Source organism: Hyla sarda, chromosome 3, assembly GCF_029499605.1.
Source record: "Hyla sarda isolate aHylSar1 chromosome 3, aHylSar1.hap1, whole genome shotgun sequence".
NCBI lineage: Eukaryota > Metazoa > Chordata > Amphibia > Anura > Hylidae > Hyla > Hyla sarda.
In genome coordinates this window covers 436,482,150-436,502,748 of record NC_079191.1, presented here as the reverse complement: position 1 = coordinate 436,502,748, position 20,599 = coordinate 436,482,150, and the positions used below count along the sequence as shown (strand labels likewise).

The 20,599-nt window shown below is 44.7% G+C and overlaps 1 protein-coding gene across 3 annotated transcripts in view; it reads left to right on the top strand.

Moving 5' to 3' along the window:
- The window catches only part of TOGARAM2 (TOG array regulator of axonemal microtubules 2), a 112,405-nt gene that overhangs the window by 24,409 nt on the left and 67,397 nt on the right, over positions 1-20,599 (top strand). The window contains exon 1 of one of the 3 annotated variants that reach the window (XM_056568564.1): positions 404-639. The exons of the other annotated variants lie outside the window; for them this stretch is intronic. The gene's annotated coding sequence lies outside the window, so the exon portion shown is untranslated. Of the gene's footprint in view, positions 1-403; positions 640-20,599 lie in introns of those variants that run through there. 3 annotated transcript variants of the gene reach the window in all.

The window sequence follows — 20,599 nt, the reverse complement described above, 5'->3', positions numbered from 1 at the left end:
TCAGACATCATCATACATGATAGGCTTAGATACATCAGCTCATCAGACATCATCATACATGATAGGCTTAGATACACCAGCTCCTCAGACATCATCATACATGATAGGCTTAGATACATCAGCTCATCAGACATCATCATACATCATAGGCTTAGATAACTCAGCTCATCAGACATCATCATACATGATAGGCTTAGATACACCAGCTCCTCAGACATCATCATAGGCTTAGATACATCAGCTCATCAGACATCCTCATACATGATAGGCTTAGATACACCAGCTCCTCAGACAGCGTCACCCAATAAGATTGGATACATACACTAGCTCATCAGATCGGTATCACACATGACCGGCTTGGATACAGCAGTGGCACCTGAGCTCAGGTAGACGCGAGGCATGGGAAGAGTTAATCTCCGCTCTCCTGCTGAGTCCCAGTGCTGTCAAGGACACCCAAGTGTGTTCACTCCACGGTATTAACATAACAATGGCCGGTCGTCCCCGGGGGTGACAGATCACACCGGTTACCTAGCAGCCCTGTTTACCTGTGGTATGTGCCGCTTCACCTGTGGCATGCAGAACACACCTGAGCGTGTAAGTGTGACAGCCATCCTGATAGTGAGCGCCAGTGCTGCACAGGTAGGACCTCCTCATTGTGTCCTGGGGGTATATAAAGGGGGGCACTTACTTATAACCCCCTCTAATATTCAAGATGATGCTTTAGAGCCGTGTTTCCCAACCAGCGTGCCTCCAGCTGTTGCAAAACTACAACTCCCAGCATGCCCGGATAGCCGTTGGCTATCCGGGCATGCTGGGAGTTGTAGTTTTGCAACAGCTGGAGGCACGCTGGTTGGGAAACACCACCCTGTCAACTGTTTGGATGTCTATTCATCATGGTTTGTTACAAACTTATCAATTCAGCTCAGTGTATCCAGAGACCAGACTGTCCCTCACAAAGGACTATTTAGACTGAATACGCCTGTAACAAACCCTCAGCTGTGAGAAGTATTAGGTCTGAAGAGTTTTCTTTTTTATTCAGCTTCTGGATGTAAACAAGAATGTTTCCATTCACTGACAGCAAGCGGAGATCCTGGAGAAAGATCTCTCTCACTCTCTCTATATATATATATCTCTGTCTCTCTCTCTAGATCTATATCTCTATCTATATCTCTCTATATATATCTATATCTATCTGTTCTGTATTAGATATATCTGTCTATATATGTTCTCTATTAGATATATCTGTCTATAGATGTTCTCTATTAGATATATCTGTCTATAGATGTTCTCTATTAGATATATCTGTCTAATATCTATGTTCTCTATTAGATATATCTGTCTATAGATGTTCTCTATTAGATATATCTGTCTATATATATGTTCTCTATTAGATATATCTGTTTATATATGTTCTCTATTAGATATATCTGTTCTGTATTATACGATACAGTCCACAGTATGTAAGTCTTCAGGTGCGCGCTGTCATATGGTTCCTGGTCCGGGACACCAAAGCTTCAGTCCTCGTAGAATAGTCGGCAGCACAAGATTCAATCCAAATAAAGTGCGTTTCTTGCCTCCTCAGCATAACAAAGTGTGATGGTTCTGTCCTGATGCTGCCCCCACCATGATCACTGTAGAGATGGTATTAGGCAGGTGATGGGCAGTGCCTGGTTTCCCCCAGACATGATGCTGCCCCCACCATGATCACTGTAGGGATGGTATTGGGCAGGTGATGGGCAGTACCTGGTTTCCTCTAGACATGATGCTGCCCCCACCATGATCACTGTAGGGATGGTATTAGGCAGGTGATGGGCAGTGCCTGGTTTCCCCCAGACATGATGCTGCCCCCACCATGATCACTGTAGGGATGGTATTGGGCAGGTGATGGGCAGTACCTGGTTTCCTCCAGACATGATGCTGCCCCCACCATGATCACTGTAGGGAATGTATTGGGCAGGTGATGGGCAGTGCCTGGTTTCCCCCAGACATGATGCTGCCCCCACCATGATCACTGTAGGGATGGTATTAGGCAGGTGATGGGCAGTGCCTGGTTTCCTCTATACATGATGCTGCCCCCACCATGATCACTGTAGGGATGGTATTGGGCAGGTGATGGGCAGTGCCTGGTTTCCCCCAGACATGATGCTGCCCCCACCATGATTACTGTAGGGATGGTATTGAGCAGGTGATGGGCACTGCCTGGTTTCCCCCAGACATGATGCTGCCCCCACCATGATCACTGTAGGGATGGTATTGGGCAGGTAATGGGCAGTGCCTGGTTTCCTCCAGACATGATGCTGCCCCCATCATGATCACTGTAGGGGTGATATTGGGCAGGTGATGGGTAGTACCTGGTTTCCTCCAGACATGATGCTGCCCCCACCATGATCACTGTAGGGAGGGTATTGGGTAGGTGATGGGCAGTGCCTGGTTTCCCCCAGACATGATGCTGCCTCCACCATGATCACTGTAGGGATGGTATTTGGCAGGTGATGGGCAGTGCCTGGTTTCCCCCAGACATGATGCTGCCCCCACCATGATCACTGTAGGGATGGTATTGGGCAGGTGATGGGCAGTGCCTGGTTTCCTCCAGACATGATGCTGCCCCCACCATGATCACTGTAGGGATGGTATTGGGCAGGTGATGGGCAGTGCCTGGTTTCCTCCAGACATGATGCTGCCCCCACCATGATCACTGTAGGGATGGTATTGGGCAGGTGATGGGCAGTACCTGGTTCCCCCAGACATGATGCTGCCCCCACCATGATCACTGTAGGGATGGTATTGGGCAGGTGATGGGCAGTGCCTGGTTTCCCCCAGACATGATGCTGCCCCCACCATGATCACTGTAGGGATGGTATTGGGCAGGTGATGGGCAGTGCCTGGTTTCCTCCAGACATGATGCTGCCCCCACCATGATCACTGTAGGGATGGTATTGGGCAGGTGATGGGAAGTGCCTGGTTTCCCCCAGACATGATGCTGCCCCCACCATGATCACTGTAGAGATGGTATTGGGCTGGTGATGGGCAGTGCCTGGTTTCCTCCAGACAGGATGCGGCCCCCACCATGATCACTGTAGGGATGGTATTGGGAAGGTGATGGGCAGTACCTGGTTTCCTCCAGACATGATGCTGCCCCCGCCATGATCACTGTAGGGATGGTATTGGGCAGGTGATGGGCAGTACCTGGTTTCCCCCAGACATGATGCTGCCCCACCATGATCACTGTAGGGATGGTATTGGGCAGGTGATGGGCAGTGTCTGGTTTCCTCCAGACATGATGCTGCCCCCACCATGATCTCACTGTAGGGATGGTATTGGGCAGGTGATGGGCAGTGCCTGGTTTCCTCCAGACATGATGTTGCCCCCACCATGATCACTGTAGGGATTGTATTGGGCAGGTGATGGGCAGTACCTGGTTTCCTCCAGACATGATGCTGCCCCCACCATGATCACTGTAGGGATGGTATTGGGCAGGTGATGGGCAGTGCCTGGTTTCCTCCAGACATGATGCTGACCCCACCATGATCACTGTAGGGATGGTATTGGGCAGGTGATGGGCAGTGCCTGGTTTCCTCCAGACATGATACTGCCCCCACCATGACCACTGTAGGGATGGTATTGGGCAGGTGATGGGCAGTGCCTGGTTTCCCCCAGACATGATGCTGCCCCCACCATGATCACTGTAGGGATGGTATTGGGCAGGTGATGGGTAGTACCTGGTTTCCTCCAGACATGATGCTGCCCCCACCATGATCACTGTAGGGATGGTATTGGGCAGGTGATGGGCAGTACCTGGTTTCCTCCAGACATGATGCTGCCTCCACCATGATCATTGTAGGGATGGTATTGGGCAGGTGATGGGCAGTACCTGGTTTCCCCCAGACATGATGCTGCCTCCACCATGATCATTGTAGGGATGGTATTGGGCAGGTGATGGGCAGTGCCTGGTTTCCCCCAGACATGATGCTGCCCCCACCATGATCACTGTAGGGATGGTATTGGGCAGATGATGGGCAGTGCCTGGTTTCCCCCAGACATGATGCTGCCCCCACCATGATCACTGTAGGGATGGTATTGGGCAGGTGATGGGCAGTGCCTGGTTTTTAGATATGATGCTTACATCATTGGTCAGAAACTTCAGTCTTGGTTCCTTTAGACCACGAAATGTTGTTCCTCAGTCTGATCCTTTAGATGCTTCTTGACCTTTTGGAAGTTTCTCTCATTTGCACACAGGATCTTTGGAGCTTGGCCACGGTGCCCATTGGGTTCTTGGTCTTCTCTCTTACCAAGCCCCTCCTCCCCCAATTACTTTATTTGGTGGGACGGCAGCTTTAGGAAGAGTCCTGGAGGTCACTGAGTTCCTGGGAACTTTCAGTGCAGCACAAATGTTTTGTCCCCTTCTCCTGATCTGTGGCCTCCACACAATCCTATTTCTGAGTTCTACAAGCAGTTCTTTCAACCTCATGGCTTGGTGTTTGCTCTGATATACATTGTCAGCTGTGAAATCTTATATAGACAGGGCTGTGTCTTAGCTCTACAGGCAGTTCTTTCCTCCTCATGGCTTGGTGTTTGCTCTGATATACATTGTCAGCTGTGAAATCTTATATAGACAGGGCTGTGTCTTAGCTCTACATGCAGTTCTTTCCCCCTCATGACTTGGTGTTTGATCTGATATACATTGTCAGCTGTGAGGCCTTATATAGACAGGGCTGTCTCTGAGCTCTACAGGCAGTTCTTTCCCCCCTCACAGCTTGGTGTTTGCTCTGATATACATTGTCAGCTGTGAGACCTTATATAGACAGGGCTGTCTCTGAGCTCTACAGGCAGTTCTTTCCCCCTCATGACAGGGCTGTGTCTTGTCCAATCAGCTGACTTTACCACAGGTGACTCCGATCAAGGCGGAGAAACATCTCAGAGATAATCAGGAGAAATGGGAGGGGCCAGAGATAAATATCTTGTCACAGAAAAGGGTCTGAATACGTGAAATTTTAGTTTTTCCTTTTTGTAAAAAAAACAAAAACAAAAAAAAAGGAATTTTTTATTTTATTTCACTGTTATTATGGGAACAGTATCTATAGAGCGGTCATCACGGCCCCCACTATATGGATGTAGCCTACAGTCAGTATATACACTTCCCCAGTAATATATACAGTCCAGGATTATGCTCCTCAATCTCTGTTGGATCCATCAGTCACGTAGATGACAGTATTTCTTATACTCAGTGCGTACGGTGCGTCTTGTACATGTTGTGGTTGTTTGCTTCTGTATTGCAGCCACAGTTGACCTGCACATTCTATTCGCTTTGTTTCCCATCCGACTGCGCTGATGTATAGTCCTTGGGATATCCCTCTGAGCTTGGCAATGCTGGGAAGCCCCATAGAGAATGAATGAAGCGCTGGCTGCGCACACACACACGATACACTCCGCTGCTTCTGGGGTGCAGTTTCTCTTTGTTCTCAGCACTGTATGGTTCCCATAGACAGGTTGATGTCACTTGGACACCGCAGGCACAATATGGCAGTATTATTTATCCATTATATTGCACATTGATTTGTATAAGATTGTTAATTATTTGGAAATAGTATTGTACTCTAGAGCAGTGTTTCCCAACCAGGGTGCCTCCAGCTGTTGCAAAACTACAACTCCCAGCATGCCCGGACAGCCAGCGGCTGTCCGGGCATGCTGGGAGTTGTAGTTTTGCAACAGCTGGAGGCACCTTTGTTGGGAAACACTGCTCTAGGGAGTGAATAGCAGTGCTCTGTGTGTACTGTGTGGTAGTATTTGGTAATGTATTTGGTTCTGTATAACAGTGCTACTGGAGAGCTCAGCCTAGAGAGTATCGTTTGTGTGTGACTTTTTGTGAACTGTGTGTTGCAACTATTTGTGTACTATATGGCGCAACTATATGGACACACTGTTTTATTTGCACATGGTATGGTGGCATTACTTGAGAATGATGTGATAGGATTATGAACGTTTATCTGGCAGTATTTGGTCACTGTGTGGGGGTATTACTTGAGCACACTGGAGCAGTATTATTTGAGCATAGGGTAGGAGTATTACTTGAGTGCTGTGTGGTGGTATTATTCGAGCACAGTGCACTGGTTGTATTTAAGGAAAGTGTGAAAGTAGTATTTGAGCACGGTGTGGTTGTATTATTTTAGTACAGTGCAGGAGTAGTATTTGAGCACGGATTGTTGGTATTAAAGCGCTTTGTGATAGTATTATTTGAAAACTATATGGCAGTATAATTACCGTATATCACTGTGTGGTAGTGTTGTTTAAGCAGAGGGTAGTAGTATTGAGCATGGTGCGATAGTAAACACTGTATGCTGGTTTATTGGGACACATCTGAGTAGTATTATTTAACATAAGGCAGTAGTATTATTTGAGCACTGAGTGGTGGTATTATTTGAGCACTCTTATGGTGTTATGATTTAAACACACTGGAGTAGTATTATTTGAGAATAGGGTAGTATTACTGTTTGAGAATGAAATGGTTGTATTATTTGAGCACTGTATGGTACCGTAGCATCATTTGTACACATTGCAGTAGTATTATTTGGGCACTGTATGGTGGTGTAATTTAAACATACTGGAGTAGTAGTATTTGTAAATAGGGTAGTATTACTATTTGAGGATGAAATGGTTATATTATTTGAGCACCGTATTGTAGTATCATTTGAACACATTTCAGTAGTATTATTTGGGCACTGCATGGTGGTATTATTTGAACACACTGGAGTAGTATTATTTGAGCACTGTATGGTGGTATTATTTGAACACATTGCAGTAGTATTATTTGAGCACTGTATGGTGGTATTTGAACACATTGCAGTAGTATTATTTGGGCACTGTACACTGGAGTAGTATTATTTGAGCACTGTATGGTTGTATTATTTGAACACATTGCAGTAGTATTATTTGGGCACTGTATGGTGGTATTTGAACACACTGGAGTAGTATTATTTGAACACATTGCAGTAGTATTATTTGGGCACTGTACACTGGAGTAGTATTATTTGAGCACTGTATGGTGGTATTATTTGAACACACTGGAGTAGTATTATTTGGGCACTGTATGGTGGTATTATTTGAACACACTGGAGTAGTATTATTTGGGCACTATATGGTGGTATTATGTGAACACACTGGAGTAGTATTATTTGAGCACTGTATGGTGGTATTATTTGAACACACTGGAGTAGTATTATTTCAGAATAAGATAGTATTACTATTTGAGAATGAAATAGTTGTATTATTTGGGCACTGTATGGTAGTATCATTTGAACACATTACAGTAGTATTATTTGGGCACTGTATGGTAGTATTATTTGAGAACCATATGATAGTATTATTGAGCCTGTTTTCCTCTGTTCCCCACCATCCTATAGGTTATTATACGAGTGCTCCGGCACAGGGGTATAACCTAAGGCTCCTGGACCTTAGTGTAAAGTCTATTACTAGGCCCCCACCAAACAAGCCTCTAAAGCAGTGTTTTCCAAACAGTCTGTCTCCAGCTGTTGCAACACTACAACTCCAAGCATGCCAGGACAGCCAACACCCAGAATGCTGAGCAGCAGCTATCATGGTCTGGGCAGTGGATGGGAGACCAACAGCAATGCTCAAAGTAGTGTTTCCCAACCAGTGTGCTTCCAGCTGTTGCAAAACTACAACTCCCAGCATGCTAAGCAGCAGGTTTCATGGTCTGGGCAGTGGATGGGAGACCAATAGCAGTGTTTGCCAACCAGTGTGCCTCCAGCTGTTGCAAAACTACAACTCCCAGCATGCTAAGCAGCAGGTTTCATGGTCTGGGCAGTGGATTGGAGACCAATAGCAGTGTTTGCCAACCAGTGTGCCTCCAGCTGCTGCAAAACTACAACTCCCAGCATGCCTGGACAGCCGTTGGCTGTCCGGGCATGCTGGGAGTTGTAGTTTTGCAACAGCTGGAGGCACACTGGTTGGGAAACACTGTTCTAATGGTCCTGAAGTACATTGGTCTGTACAGTCCCGGTTTTCTCTGTTATCATAGGAGCTCATGTTGCAACATAATTTAGATGAATATCATATTCCATGCGGAGTTCTCTTACCAGCAGTGGGATTAGTCGTGTTCTACTTTAACCCTGTGCGTACCAGCCCCAGCATTCTCCTAGTCATTGTGCTGTGGAGTCACAGGGGGTCACAAACTTAACTGCAGTCGATGTCTATGATTAACTGAGAAATATAACACAGAGGTCAGATTATGGATATTCTGTAATATTGGCCATAGAGGAGAAGGTTACTATGTATTCTGTTACTAGGACATCAATGGCGACACTTATGTCTATGAAGAATCCTCACTTGTGGCATTGGAAAGTCTTTAAGATGAAAAGGTGACCACTATAGAAGCTGCCCCGGACCCTGTATAACATATATAATTATGTACAGTCATGGCCGTAAATGTTGGCGCCCCTGAAATTTTTCAAGAAAATGAAGTATTTCTCACAGAAAAGGATTGCAGTAACACATGTTTTGCTATACACATGTTTATTCCATTTGTGTTTATTGGAACTAAACCAAAAAAGGGGGAAAAAAAGCAAATTGGACATAATGTCACCAAACTCCAAAAATGGTCTGGACAAAATTATTGGCACCTTTCAAAATTATGGAAAAATAAGATTGTTTCAAGCATGTGATGCTCCTTTATACTCACCTGGGGCAAGTAACAGGTGTGGGCAATATAAAAATCACACCTGAAAGCAGGTAAAAAGGAGAGAAGTTCACTTAGTCTTGGCATTGTGTGTCTGTGTGTGCCACACTAAGCATGGACAACAGAAAGAGGAGAAGAGAACTGTCTGAGGACTTGGGAACCAAAATTGTGGAATAATATCAACAATCTCAAGGTTACAAGTCCATCTCCAGAGATCTAGATTTGTCTTTGTCCACAGTGCGCAACATTATCAAGAAGTTTACAACCCATGGCACTGTAGCTAATCTCCCTGGGAGTCGACGGAAGAGAAAAACTGATGAAAGGTGTCAATGCAGGATAGTCCGGATGGTGGATAAGCAGCCCCAAACAAGTTCCAAAGATATTCAAGCTGTCCTGCAGGCTCAGGGAGCATCAGTGTCAGCGCGAACTATCCGTCGACATTTACATGAAATGAAACGCTATGGAGGAGACCCAGGAGGACCCCACTATGGAGGAGACCCAGGAGGACCCCACTATGGAGGAGACCCAGGAGGACCCCACTATGGAAGAGACCCAGGAGGACCCCACTATGGAGGAGACCCAGGAGGACCCCACTATGGAGGAGACCCAGGAGGACCCCACTATGGAGGAGACCCAGGAGGACCCCACTATGGAGGAGACCCAGGAGGACCCCACTATGGAGGAGACCCAGGAGGACCCCACTGTGGAGGAGACCCAGGAGGACCCCACTGTGGAGGAGACCCAGGAGGACCCCACTGTGGAGGAGACCCAGGAGGACCCCACTAAGGAGGAGACCCAGGAGGACCCCACTATGGAGGAGACCCAGGAGGACCCCACTATGGAAGGAGACCCAGGAGGACCCCACTATGGAGGAGACCCAGGAGGACCCCCACTATGGAGGAGACCCAGGAGGACCCCCACTATGGAGGAGACCCAGGAGGACCCCACTATGGAGGAGACCCAGGAGGACCCCACTATGGAGGAGACCCAGGAGGACCCCACTATGGAGGAGACCCAGGAGGACCCCACTATGGAGGAGACCCAGGAGGACCCCACTGCTGACACAGAGACATAAAAAAGAAAGACTACATTTTACCAAAATGAACTTGAGTAACCAAAATCCTTCTGGGAAAACGTCTTGTGGACAGATGAGACCAAGATAGAGCTTTTTGGTAAAGCAAATCATTCTACTGTTTACCGAAAAACGGAATGAGGCTACAAAGAAAAGAACACAGAACCTACAGTGACATATGGTGGAGGTCAATGATGTTTTGGGTTGTTTTGCTGCCTCTGGCACTGGGGGCCTTGAATGTGCACAAGACATCATGAAATCTGAGGATCACCAATGGATTTTGGGTCGCACTGTACAGCCCAGTGTCAGAAAGCTGGGTTTGCGTCCGAGATCTTGGGTCTTCCAGCAGGACAATGACCCCAAACATACGTCAAAAAGCCCCAGAAATGGATGACAACAAAGTGCTGGAGACTTCTGAAGTGGCAGCAATGAGTCCAGATCTAAATCCCATTGATCACCTGTGGAGACATCTTAAAGGAAGAGTGGTCCAACATTCCGGCTGAGAGGTGTAAGAAGCTTATTGATGGTTATAGGAAGAGTGGTCCAACATTCCGGCTGAGAGGTGTAAGAAGCTTATTGATGGTTATAGGAAGAGTGGTCCAACATTCCTGCTGAGAGGTGTAAGAAGCTTATTGATGGTTATAGGAAGACACTGATTTCAGTTATTTTTCCAAAGGGTGTGCAACCAAATAATAAGTTAAGGTGCCAATAATTTTATCCAGCCCATTTTTGGAGTTTGGTGACATTATGTCCAATTTGCTTTTTTTCTGCCTTTTTTGGTTTAGTTCCAATACACAAAAAGGGAATAAACATGTGTATAGCAAAACCTGTGTTACTGCAATCCTTTCCTGTGAGAAATACTTTAATTTTCTTTAAAAATTTCAGGGGGGGGCAAAGATTTACGTCCATGACTGTATTTTACATTCATTGCCTACATTGATACTGGATATCACCCAGCTTTCCCCGGAGCAGATAGAACTAACTCTGTTTGAAATTGTCTTATAGCTTCTATAGTTGTCACCCTGTTCATCTGAGACAATTGGAAACAGTTTGTTCTATCTGTTTCTGGGAAAGCTGGGTGATATCTAGGATCATAGCCATGTAAAATTATAGCAATTTATATGTTGTACAGGATCTGGGGCACTGACATAGCTTCTATAGTTGTCACCTTTTCATCAGTCAGTGCCCCAGACCCTGTATAACATATATAAATACGTATTTTCCTTTATGACTTTAATGATACTGGATATCACCCAGCTTTCCCAGGAACTGATAGAAGTAACTCGTTTGTGATTGTCTTAGATGAAAAGGTGACAACTATAGAAGACATAGAAGTGTCCCGGACCCTTCAATATGTATTTTACATTCATGACTATAATTATACTGGATATCACCCAGCTTTTCCACAAACAGATGTAACTAATGGTTGAATAGGATTTTACTATCCGATCCTCGGCTCCTGGTGACGTGATGTCGGGTTTGGCGCAGGGAATCCCCATTTGTGTTATTACGGCTCCATATCGCGTGTTCACACTATAATGATGATTATTACAGCCGGTCACATGATCACAGCCGCAGGGAATTTCCATAGAAGTGAATGGGATCTCCATTACAGGTAATAAGCCGAGTCAATTGTATCATTAACAACGGCCTGTAATGACTTAATGATGGGGACACAGCAGCCGGGGCGTAACCAAGGGGGAGAAGGAAGCCTGGGGCCAAGTCTTTATAAAAGAGAACCCCGACTGCCTCCCCCATGTGCTCTCAATACCGCAGCCAGGGTAACCGCAGAACAATGGTAGCCATGGTGCCTCCATAATAGTGACAATATGTGCCCCATAACAGTTATGGTTACCCTTTATTAACAGCCATAGTGCCTCCATAACAGTATCTGCCAAAGTTCCCCATAATAACAACCTAGAAAAAAGTCCTGTATACTGTGGTCTAAATAAGATTGGGGAAAACCCGAAACAACAACTAAATAACCTATAAATACGCCACTACAACGTATAGGGTAAACCCACTAAGAGTAAAAAATGTATATAATAAAATAAATAAGAAAATATTAATCTAATAAATCCAATAAACATCAAGTTAATAAATATAGTTTTATTTTACAAAAAAAGTACATATATCATACACAAATGAAAAAATAATAATATATAGCTATATAGCATACATAAAAATAATGATAATAAATAGCGCAATTTGATAATGTGTATAATTAATTAATAAAAAAAAATATGTATATGTAAATATATAAAATGAGCTTAAAAAATGCAAAAGATGGCAGGGACGGGAAAAAGATGTAAACAAGAAAGATGTGAATGCGGCTTTATCATACTCCTTGATGAAGCCGGTCAGGGTGAAACGCGTTGGAGGTGATCGCAGGGACATGGAACCTACCTTCTTTTTACATGTGGGGTCAAGTATTTACATTCCGACACCTTCACTCTTATCACCTTATTTGTTTTGTTCTTCTTGCACTGCTTTATTGTATTTATCTCATACACATATATTTTTGTGTTGCACATTGCACTTTACGCATACTTGTATTTTACATGTTTTTATGATCCATTGGTGATCAATTGACCCCGCATTCACATCTTTCTTGTTTACATCTTTTTCCCGTCCCTGCCATCTTTAGCATTTTTTAAGCTCATTTTATATATTTACATATACATATTTTTTTTTATTAATTAATTATACACATTATCAAATTGCGCTATTTATTATCATTATTTTTATGTATGCTATATAGCTATATATTATTATTTTTTCATTTGTGTATGATATATGTACTTTTTTTTGTAAAATAAAACTATATTTATTAACTTGATGTTTATTGGATTTATTAGATTAATATTTTCTTATTTATTTTATTATATAAATTTTTTACTCTTAGTGGGTTTACCCTATACGTTGTAGTGGCGTATTTATAGGTTATAGAGTTCCCCATAATAACAACCCATGTTCCCCCATAATAGTGACAATATCCCCACAACCAATGTGCCCCCTAATAATGACAATATCCCCACAACCCATGTGCCTCCATAATAGTGACAATATCCCCACAACCAATGTGCTCCCATAATAGTGACAACATCCCACAACTCATGTGCCCCCATAATAGTGACAACATCCCACAACCAATGTGCCCCCTAATAATGACAATATCCTCACAACCCATGTGCCCCATAATAGTGACAATATCCCCACAACCTATGTGCCTCCATAATAGTGACAATATCCCCACAACCAATGTGCCCCCTAATAATGACAATATCCCCACAACCCATGTGCCCCATAATAGTGACAATATCCCCACAACCCATGTGCCCCATAATAGTGACAATATCCCCACAACCCATGTGCCCCCTAATAATGACAATATCCCCACAACCCATGTGCCCCCATAATAGTGACAATATCCCCACAACCAATGTGCCCCCATAATAATGACAATATCGCCACAACCCATGTGCCCCCATAATAGTGACAATATCCCCACAACCAATGTGCCCCCATAATAGTGACAACACCCCACAATCTATGTGCCTCCATAATAGTGACAATATCCCCACAACCAATGTGCCCCCATAATAGTGACAATATCCCCACAACCTATGTGCCTCCATAATAGTGACAATATCCCCACAACCCATGTGCCCCCATAATAGTGACAATATCCCCACAACCAATGTGCTCCCATAATAGTGACAACATCCCACAACCCATGTGCCCCCATAATAGTGACAACATCCCACAACCAATGTGCCCCCTAATAATGACAATATCCCCACAACCCATGTGCCCCATAATAGTGACAATATCCCTACAACCCATGTGCCCCCATAATAGTGACAATATCCCCACAACCCATGTGCCCCCATAATAGTGACAATATCCCCACAACCCATGTGCCCCCATAATAGTGACAATATCCCCACAACCCATGTGCCCCCATAATAGTGACAATATCCCCACAACCCATGTGCCCCCATAATAGTGACAATATCCCCACATCCCATGTGCCCCCATAATAGTGACAATATCCCCACAACCAATGTGCCCCCATAATAGTGACTATATCCCCACAACCAATGTGCCCCCATAATAGTGACAACATCCCACAACCCATGTGCCCCCATAGTGACATTTTCCCCACAACCCATGTTCCCCCATAATAGTGACAATATCCCCACAACCTATGTGCCCCCATAGTGACAATTTCCCCACAACCCATGTTCCCCCATAATAGTGACAACATCCCACAACCCATGTGCCCCCATAATAGTGACAATATCCCCACAGCCCATGTGCCCCCATAATAGTGACAATATCCCCACAACCCACGTGCCCCCATAATAGTGACAATATCCCCACAGCCCATGTTCCCCCATAACAGTGATAGCTATAGTGCTTATGTGTATGGGTATGCGGGGAGTTGTAGTTTTGCAACATCTGGAGGTCCACAGGTTGGAGACCACTGATCTACAGTGTCCCTACAACAAAGACAGCCATAATGAGAATTGGTTACAACTGTATCCAGTGCAGACAACATGGAGCCCAGACTGATACATTGTAGCAAACTATCAGAACAAGAGAGGTTTGTGCTACTGATGTGATCAGATTAAGCTCCGACTACATGGTGATTTTTTGCCCATTTTCTTGAGACCAAGGTCACATGACCTAAGATGGCCGTGTTGTACTTTGCAGATTGCGCTTGTGTCACAACTAATGGTATAAAAGGGGTTAAACTGCACAGTCGCAGCAATCGAGAGGGGTTTTCGTGTGACCGTCCGGTCGTGGTTTTGGCCACTTGGGGTCACAGTGTGACTATTAAATTATACAAATGGTTACAACATGACTGTGGTCAAATATAAATCTGCCCCCTCCAGCAGTATATAAAGTGCCCAGAATGTTCCTTTAAAGGGGTACTCTGGTGGAATATTTTTTTTAAATCAACTGGTGCTAGAAAGTTTGTAAATTACTTCTATATAAAAATCTTAATCCTTCCAGTACTTATCAGCTGCTGTATGCTCCACAGGAAGTTCTTTTCTTTATGAATTTTCCTTTCTGTTTGACCACAGTGCTCTCTGCTGACACCTCTGTCCATGTCAGGAACTGTCCTGAGCAGGAGCAAATCCCCATAGAAAACCTCTCCTGCTCTGGACAGTTCCTGAAACAGACAGAGGTGTCAGCAGAGAGCACTATGGTCAGACAGAAAAGAAATTCCTGTGGAGCATACAGCAGCTAATAAGTACTGGAAGGATTAAGATTTCTACATGGAAGTAATTTACAAATCTGTATAACTCTCTCAACACTAGTTGATTAAAAAAAAAAATCGTTTTCCACTGGCGTACCCCTTTAAGGGGCCTCTAGTTTATTTGTGTTTGTTGATTTGTTGCCATCCCGGACGAGCCCCCAAATGACTACTAGCCCGTCTAAATTTATCCGTGACGGTTGTTAGTAATTGTTTGTGTTCACGAGGGATGAGCAGTGTATATACCCAGGTGATGTATCTAAGCCCAGAGCATGTCCTGCAGCCAAGTGGAGATCTGGTGCCAACCCCCTGGAGGTCAAAGTGACATCCGAGACTCGGAGCGGCACGTGTTGTCTGCAGGGGAGGGGGGTTGTGGTGCTGCTTCAAAAAGCAACAAGTTATGTAACGCTGTATAATGTGGGAGGACGAGGGGCAGAATACGAATGAGGAACAGGGGAGAACATTGATTGGGCGGCACTAGGACCACTCGGAAATGCTCTGTCTCCATAGACGCCAATGCATTTCTAAGCAGATTCTGCAGAAATAATTAATATGCCAGATCTTTCTTTCTTTGGAGACCGTATTTGCAGATGGTTCTGCAGCGGAAATTCCACGGTGTAGACCAGTGTTTCCCAACCAGGGTGCCTCCAGCTGTTTCAAAACTACAACTCCCAGCATGCCCAGACAGCCTTCGGCTGTCTGGGCATGCTGGGAGTTGTAGTTTTGCAACAGCTGGAGGCACCCTGGTTGGGAAACAATGGTGTAGACAGTGCAGCAGAATCCCATTGAAAACAATAGGACTCTGCTGCAATGCAATTTCAGCCAGATTCCGCTTGAAAATCCCACTGTGTGAACATGGCCTAATAGAGAACGTCCAGATCAGAATACAGAATATTTTTCTATGGCCGTCTGATAATCCGCAATCGGATCATTGAAAAAAAAAATCTAAAATTTGCACTCCTGCTGCTTTACAAATCTGCAATGGAAAAAGCAATAAATCTTGAGATCCCGGAAGGTTATTGAGGTGACAGCCGCACCGTTTACTTAGTGCGTTTCGCTCTGTCAATGTTTACATGTAGAATGACAAAGCTTTAATGTGGTAGAAGGTGTGATGCAAAGGGCAGATGGAATTACCCTAGTGGCAGATAGCATTAACCCCTTGTATTCGTGATGCCAGGGTGTGGTTTATCCTCGATACCACCCGAAGATATGCTGCTAGATCCTGGGCTAGGCACCGGCGCAAATAATGACCCTGACGCCAAGTTACAGACAACGATAGCTTTATTGAGGGTAGACAGATGGTAAAGTCTTCACAGTTCAGCCAGGGCCCAAGGAGGTGACCAGTGGCGCAGAGACCTTAAGGGCTTGCTGGGACTTGTAGTAGATATTGTCAATGTAATGCAGGCCAAGTTGACAGATGCAAGAGGCCCAGAGGACACTGTAGGGAGGCTGCCTGACAGGGCAGCAAGGGTACGGGGTAACACCTCCTGTACTGGGCCACCACAAACTCCCCCTCTTGAATACAACCGTCCTCGGCGCCCAGTCCTGGAGGGCGGAAGACCACTGAGACCTAGTGACAGTTCCTTGGTATAAAATGTCCTTCATAGATCTGGATAGTTAAAGGGGTATTCCAGACAAAACCTTTTTTTTATATATATCAACTGGCTCCTGAAAGTTAAACAGATTTGTAAATTACTTCTATTAAAAAATCTTAATCCTTCCAATAGTTATTAGCTTCTGAAGTATTCTGTCTAACTGCTCAATGAGGATGTCACGTCCCGTGATGATGTGCATGATGGGAAACCATCCCCATAGTAACTACACAGCTCCCGGGACGTGAGTCATCAGAGAGCAGTTAGACATAAAACAACAACTCAACTTCAGAAGCTAATAACTATTGGAAGGATTAAGATTTTTTAATAGAAGTAATTTACAAATCTGTTTAACTTTCCGGAGCCAGTTGATATATAAAAAAAAGTTTTGGCCTGGAATACCCCTTTAATAACAGGGGACGAGCCCATGTAGAACTTTAGAAATGTCCATATATGCTCCTTTGGGAAATAAATTGGTAGACACACAGGATTCATTACACTCTAGACACTGAAACACAATAAATTGCAGATTGGGCTGCCGGAAACTATTTACCAAATGCCATAGCTACTGGGGCCCTTCGGTACTAAAACACTTCTCCCCAGAACTCTATACATATTTTAGACAACACACCATTGTTACCTCTGTATACAGCATTTCTGTCCCTCCATATCCTTTACTTAAGTTGCAGGGGAACCATCTGGCCAGGAGAGCACCCTGTACATGGGGACAGGAAAAAATGTTAGATACGTAAACCTTGGGACAATATGGACTGGAAATGGACACGTTAGATACAGTCCTGACTAGACATTTTGACTAACTCATATACACATTATATAGACTGACTAGATTAATTGGACTATGTGTGATACTGTTTTTACTCCCTATATCCAGCGGAAAGCTGTCATGGCGGTGAGGTAGTGGCTACACTTCTCCTGACTGGGTCAGGATACCTCCTATATAAATTGCCATGAACTGAAGACACTGTACACCTTGACATTTTTGTACAAACATATTATATACATTTCATTACAGCACACCAGAAACATTATAGTACACGTACAAGAATACTCACTTGCACAAAGAAAATAGCAAAATATATTACTCTAATGGTATATACATATATTATTCTTTTTGTTCCTAGTATCGCTCCACAGTTCTGGTCCTCTTAAAAGTTCTTAGTACAGAATTACGGCTAAAAGCCGGGCACATACACTTATGCAAATGGTTACAAATAAACTTCTTGACAAGTTCATCAGGCACTTCTTCTTAAACGTTGCATAGCTTTTACAAAGTAAAGTTAGTGACACATAGCAGAATTATCACTGGTAGGCTTCTTTAACTTAGAAACTCGCAATCCCAGCTTTGCCTACCGGACTGCTTCCGAGGCTGGGACACGGGATCCACGGGACTGTGCCCACTTGGGTGTTCCAGTTCACCCGTGACAAAGTAGACTCTGTAATGGTGGGGCTGATGGTGACCACCATTTGTACAGCAGCGGCTTGTGCAACTGGGGGAACATGAGTTGGTGCCTGTTGGGCCGGCCAAACCTTCTCTGCGGGAGTAGGCCGGGGCACTTCAGTTGGTGCTCCCTGATTAGGCCAAACCTCCTCGCCCACAGGAGTAGGCCTGGGCACATTCACAGACAACTTTGGCAGGTACTTTGGTGCCATGATAGGCACCTCGGGCATGTAGACCTCCTCCTCCTGGACGGTACCTCTGATTTTAGGCAGCAGCAATCCAAAGTGATCGGCGTCCCAGTCGTCCAATGGGAAGTATGCAAACAGAATCTGGGTTGGATTATTTCGATGGGTCACTGCAGCCGCCCCCTCTCTTATACTCTGTACAGGAGTATACTCCACCATCTCCCAGCTTTCTAGAGAATGCAATGGTGGGGGGAGATAGTCTCTCTGAACTGCCCGACAATTGACCAAGATGGTCCCTCCATGATGACAGTCCATGAGGGTGCCAAACCCCCGCACTTTGACAAATTTTTGACCATGCTTCTGCTACGTTCCAGGGGTGGCTCTCCCTCTCGGGGATGTTCTAGCTTCCTAATGTACAGGGCCTCCAATGCTTTCGTATCCTGCTTCTGCGCTTGTCGCACCTCATATGGCTGCAGCTTCTGCCCTTATCTTTCCATTCTCTGTGTCCTCATCACCCTCTACAACCTCGGCCACCTTAGCTTCTCTTCTGGCCCTCTCGGACTGGGCCGGTGGAGCTGGGGGATGGGACTTCTCTGGCAAGGGAAGAAGGTGCTCCCTCATATATTGTATTAGTCCAGACTCATCGCCAAACAACCACTTTGGTAAAGGTGGGACCGGGGATGTGCTGCAGACTTCTGGGCCTGGGGGGTTTGCTCTGGGTCTGGGGGGTAGAAGGAGGGGTAGAGAAAGCGGCCTCTGCCGCGGTACTCACTTCTGACTCCTCGGTGTGAATTTCCTGAACCCTATATCAGGGATAACATACAGCGCCCTATATATGGGATAACATACAGCACCCTATATATGGGATAACATACAGCGCCCTATATATGGGATAACATACAGCGCCCTATATATGGGATAACATACAGCACCCTATATATGGGATAACATACAGCACCCTATATATGGGATAACATACAGAGCCCTATATCCGGGATAACATACAGCGCCATATATATGGGATAACATACAGCACCCTATATATGGGATAACATACAGAGCCCTATATATGGGATAACATACAGCACCCTATATCCGGGATAACATACAGCACCCTATATCCGGGATAACATACAGCACCCTATATATGGGATAACATACAGCGCCCTATATATGGGATAACATACAGCGCCCTATATATGGGATAACATACAGCGCCCTATATATGGGATAACATACAGCGCCCTATATCTGGGATAACATACAGCACCCTATATATGGGATAACATACAGCACCCTATATATGGGATAACATACAGTACCCTATATATGGGATAACATACAGCGCCCTATATATGGGATAACATACAGTACTCTATATATGGGATAATATACAGTGCCCTATATGTGGGATAACATACAGTGCCCTATATGTGGGATAACATACAGCACCCTATATATGGGATAACATACAGAGCCCTATGTATGGGATAACATACAGAGCCCTATATATGGGATAACATACAGCGCCCTATATATGGGATAACATACAGAGCCCTATATATGGGAAAACATACAGCGCCCTATATATATGGGATAACATACAGCGCCCTATATGTGGGATAACATACAGCGCCCTATATATGGGATAACATACAGCGCCCTATATATGGGATAACATACAGCGCTCTATATATGGGATAACATACAGCGCCCTATATATGGGATAACATACAGCGCCCTATATATGGGATAACATACAGCGCCCTATATATGGGATAACATACAGCGCCCTATATATGGGATAACATACAGCGCCCTATATATGGGATAACATACAGCGCCCTATATCCGGGATAACATACAGCGCCCTATATATGGGATAACATACAGCACCCTATATATGGGATAACATACAGCACCCTATATATGGGATAACATACAGCGCCCTATATATGGGATAACATACAGCGCCCTATATATGGGATAACATACAGCGCCCTATATATGGGATAACATACAGAGCCCTATATATGGGATAACATACAGCACCCTATATATGGGATAACATACAGCGCCCTATATATGGGATAACATACAGCACCCTATATATGGGATAACATACAGCGCCCTATATATGGGATAACATACAGCACCCTATATATGGGATAACATACAGCGCCCTATATATGAGATAACATACATTACTCTATATATGGGATAACCTACAGTGCCCTATATATGGGATAACATACAGCACCCTATATATGGGATAACATACAGCACCCTATATCCGGGATAACATACAGTGCCCTATATATGGGATAACATAC